Source organism: Carassius auratus, chromosome 48 (assembly GCF_003368295.1).
Source record: "Carassius auratus strain Wakin chromosome 48, ASM336829v1, whole genome shotgun sequence".
Classification (NCBI taxonomy): Eukaryota; Metazoa; Chordata; class Actinopteri; order Cypriniformes; family Cyprinidae; genus Carassius; species Carassius auratus.
The window spans coordinates 1,395,925-1,400,542 of record NC_039290.1 but is presented as its reverse complement, the minus strand read 5'-3'; the positions used below and the strand labels follow the sequence as shown (position 1 = coordinate 1,400,542).

Here is a 4,618-nt window from a genome sequence, read left to right as displayed (position 1 = left end):
ATGAGATTTGAATTTGACCATCTTGTGCATTTATGAAGAAGACCAAAAGCTGCAAAGGTAAACACTTCCAATGGTACGTCAGATACATTTTTCTCAGCATTTGATGTTTCTTAAATTTTGGTTCACTTAGCCCATCAGGAAGAACACTCAACAAAGAGCATGTTGTAGTAGTAATAATTCATCCAATAATCATATTATATTGCACAAGCGTACTTGTACAAAATTCTACAACTTTTACTCCTACTGCTGTTATTGGCCATTACCACAGCTCCCATCAGATTGTGCCCATTGTAAGAGTGTTTATATCATGAAGTTTAAATGAAGTCCATTGTATTCTTTATTGATCTTTACAAATTGGTGCCGCCTCTTCCTGTTTCAACAGTACATGATATCTGTCCACACCTCATAGTCTGCCTTTCTTTCTATGGTGATGTTACTGAACACATCTGTCTTAGAAGCAAGAGAATGGAAATCCTAGTTTAACTTTTCAAGTGCTACAAATCAGATCTTCAATGAATTTGGGCAATCAGATCACTTAAAGTTGTTCACACAAAGACCAATAACTATAATGAGAAGTATTTTAGCATCCACACCAACAGACAGTACTGTTCTCTTAAATCTCTTAAATGTTCCCCTCATTCTGTTAAATTTATACACAAAATTCTGCCTTTCTCTGCCTTTTTCACTTCATCTTCATGCTGTACTCCCTCACTCACACATTCTTTTATGCTCTGTTGTAAGGCAGAAACTGAGAGTTTGCATGATGGTATTTTCTCAGACGCTGAATCTGATGTGAACAGATGAACTCAGGAGCCTACTAGAGTTGCCAAGGAACTTGTGCTTGAAGTATATAATTATATCTGCTTTATTTATATTTTTAAACAACAATAATGATTAAACATGGGGGTCAATAAATATTTTTTTGTTTTACAGCTGAAGACCAGAAACGCAAAGAAAATCAGTCAAACCAGTCCTAAAGAAATGAGGAATGAACATGGACTTCTTGTGCCCCAAAAGAAAAGACAGAAAGGTGAAAAGTTTCACATTTCCATTTGTATGTCTGAATTCAATGCAGTTATGTGTGGTACAACATTGATGTTGATCTCTCAAAAGACTTTTCAAGTCCGCAGTTATAGTTTTTCACATATACATCTTTTTTATAGCTCCTAAAATGAGCAAATAAGCTGTGCATCATCTCTGTGATTTGGGAAGGAAATGACTGAATATGGTGAGTACTGACACCTGCAACTGTATTCACCAACACTATTACTCTAGAATGGTTATTGCTGTTATTGCTGACTTATTGTTTTGTCTGTTTGTTTGAATTTAGATGAAGCCAGTTGATGAAGATATCAATTGAATGGCCACCAAGTGCATCACTGCTACCTGAACCCATCAGTTATCTTCTGTGAAGACTGCATTCACAAACCGCTCCACTGCGACAGCTCAGATGTTACGGCCTGTAAAAGTAAACATCACAGCTAAACAACGAGAGCTAGTTGTGGTGGGATTCTTTTGGCCAATATCCCCAACAAGAATCAATGTTAAGTCCAGTGCAACAATTATAAATAAAAATACTATATATTGTTTATTGATTTACCATACCCTAAATACATGTTTTGGCCCTCCAGGACATCTAGACCAGGTGGAGTGTGAGGAGGACGGTCAGAGACTCCAGCCAGCCGAGCCATGGATTGCTCTCACTGTTACCATCAGGCATGCGTTATCACAGAACCTACACCAGCAGACAGTGAGACAAGTTCCTTTCACAGGCAATCAGACTGAACTGAACTCATACCAGTAAAACCATACACACCCCACCAACCTCATATGCCCTGCACTCTTATCAGTTATGCTGACTGGACTCAATATTATTATGCACCCTGACATTCTGTTTGCACTAATTCATACCGTGCTGCACTGCAGACATGTATGTGTACTGTGATTATTATTGTTTTCAATTCATGCTCTCTGTATAGCATAATTTTTAACATATATTGTTCTCTACCTGAATTGAGTCCCTTATATATGTGTGTTTCATATATATATTCAGAATTTGTATTTCATATATATTCATGAATTAATTCATTTGCCATCCATACTGTCACGCTGCAGTCTGCACCCAAGACTTTCGTCACCTGTATACTTGTGTTCATTGTATTGTGACAATAAAGACATTTGATTTAAATTGGTTATATGTCTTTTGTTCATCAGTTGTGCTGTAGGGTGCTGCATAACAACTGCAAAAAAAAAATTATGACATGGAAGATTATGATATGTCCAGGACATGGACAAGCAAGAAGAGGAAGAAAAGCAAGAGAGCTCTAAAAACTTGATGTGATTCTTTGGGGCTCAAGACATTTCACCATGCATGCATTTGCATGGCTTCATCTGATTAGAAAAACATGGTTTTAACATAACCCATTTTTAATATTGTTAAAAATTGTATATCATTTGTCTTAATACACTACTTTAGTTGTCTTTATGTTGTATCCTCCAGTAAAGTACTGCACATGGTGTTGGATAATAAAGTAGGGTGAATATTCTATATTAAGAATGGTGTTTGGTAAATACACCATTTAATTTTGTAAACAATAGATAAATGTGTTTTAATTAAGAAATTAACATTTGGTTACATTAATGACATTCAGTTAGATGAAGGGCAGGCTGAAAGCTGCATTAGAAGATACTGAATGGACTATAATGCTGCAGGAATTTCATGCACAACTGAAGGTGATGGACAAGGGAAAGATCAACATGAATCCAGTACTGTATAATAAGCAAGATGAGCATGCACATTACTGATGTTTAGTACCCGAGGAGGACAAATATGAGGAGTATTTTACACAGAGACACAAATTAGCTCTTAATATTATGATTCTTTGCATTGCATGAATTGTATGGCTTTGCACTATAAACTACACACTCTCTGTACCTTGTCTTACTGAATGACACATTGACACTGTGAAAGTACAATGAAGTGTCACAGTATGTATTGGTTGTTTAAATTGGTGTCTTTGTTTACTTTCAATACTGTATCCTTGCACCTGATGTAATTCAATATTTGGAGCCTATTCCAAATAGGCACTGATGTATATTTTTATGGTTCTATTCTTATTCTAAGATAAACATGACTTACAACTTACATATTGGCAATTTGTTGAAAAGAAAAACTTTAAAATTATGACTCAGCACAGTCTGTTGTCCATGATGAGAAAAGGTATGTGTATGTTTTACTGCCCTTCCATCTTCAAGGGCCCAGTAGAGTCCCCTAGAAGAGCAAAAAAATGTAAATTTCAAATGGCTGTAAATCAAAGTCTGATTATAGTGTCAAAGAAAAAATTGGCAGGACAACTACTTATGCTATGCTAATTAAATAATGTTGGACAGAGTTTTCAAACATATATGGAAAGGTGGTATAAAGGTGTTTAAAAAAGTGCACTTACTAAAATATCGAATTTCAGCCTGCCTCTTTAATATGTCATTAATGTTTACACAATGAACATGTTTAGATGACCCTTTGTTAAAAAAGATTGCATTTTCCCATTTTTTTAATTATTAAACATTTTAAACTACATTACCCATAAGCCTCTGCCATTCTATCGTTTGAACGCGAGTAATATTAGCGCTGGTATTTGGAGTTTATTGGAGTTGTGCTTAGGGTTAGGGTTACGATTTCGGTAAAGAGGTAATTTCTCACGACATAGCAACACTGCATTGTTAACTGAAGGTGTTACTGACGTAATAATTACAGTCAAACGGACTTTGCAACATTAAGCGGTTTATAATTTGGGTTAAAAGATAGTCCAATCACAACGAGTTCTGCGAGAGCCAAGGGAACGTCAAAGCCAATGGCAACCCAGTTGAGCAGAGGCGTCACACTAACTTGTACATATATGGTCATTTATGCCGGGAGCTTCCGGGTTCCTGTAGTGAATGGACAGAAGCTGCAGTTACCCTGATGCAGCAAGAAATACGTTGATTAAAGGTGTTTTTTTGTTTTGTGTTTTAACGAAGGTATAATGATTCCCATTGTATTGAATAGGCTACATTGTTTACACTAATATTAGTGTACAGTACTTAAACTCAAAAGTTTGCATATACTGTGTGAAAAATAAATGTCAAAATGTTTCATTTGCTTAAAAAAAACACCTCTGAAGATTATTTAAACACAATATTTTTCTACTACTCAATTTTCCTTCTGTAATATTTACAATGTATTTATAGTGTATTAAAGGTAAACAATTTATCACATCTACTTTTCATGGAAATGGACCCTAAAAACTTGCCATTCTTAGATCCACCAGTTGAACTATAGGAATAGAAAACAAACAAACAAACATCATGACATCAATCACTCATTGTCTAGTCATTTTACAGTGTTTATTGATATGTCAAACTTTTCGCAGATAAACATAGTGCCCAGAACAGTCTCTCTCCAGTTTATTCCACTATGAAAAAAAAGAAAAGTTGATAAAAAAAAATGCATAGAGGTAACTAAGTGAAAACAAACAAACAAAATTGCAACAGAAACTCCCTTCAAAAAACATAAGTTTAATATTCATTTATAATTTATAATAATCCTGACAAAAGATGCCAAAGAATAATCAAGGCTACA

At 35.1% G+C, this 4,618-nt stretch overlaps 1 long non-coding RNA gene across 1 annotated transcript; it reads left to right on the top strand.

Annotated features, from left to right (window-relative positions):
• Nucleotides 1-1,011: 1,011 nt before the first annotated feature.
• Nucleotides 1,012-2,157, top strand: LOC113065456 (uncharacterized). Its single transcript, XR_003279026.1, has 4 exons — nucleotides 1,012-1,030; nucleotides 1,164-1,228; nucleotides 1,331-1,543; nucleotides 1,632-2,157. It is a non-coding gene; the product is annotated as an uncharacterized LOC113065456 (long non-coding RNA).
• The last annotated feature ends 2,461 nt before the right edge of the window (nucleotides 2,158-4,618 follow it).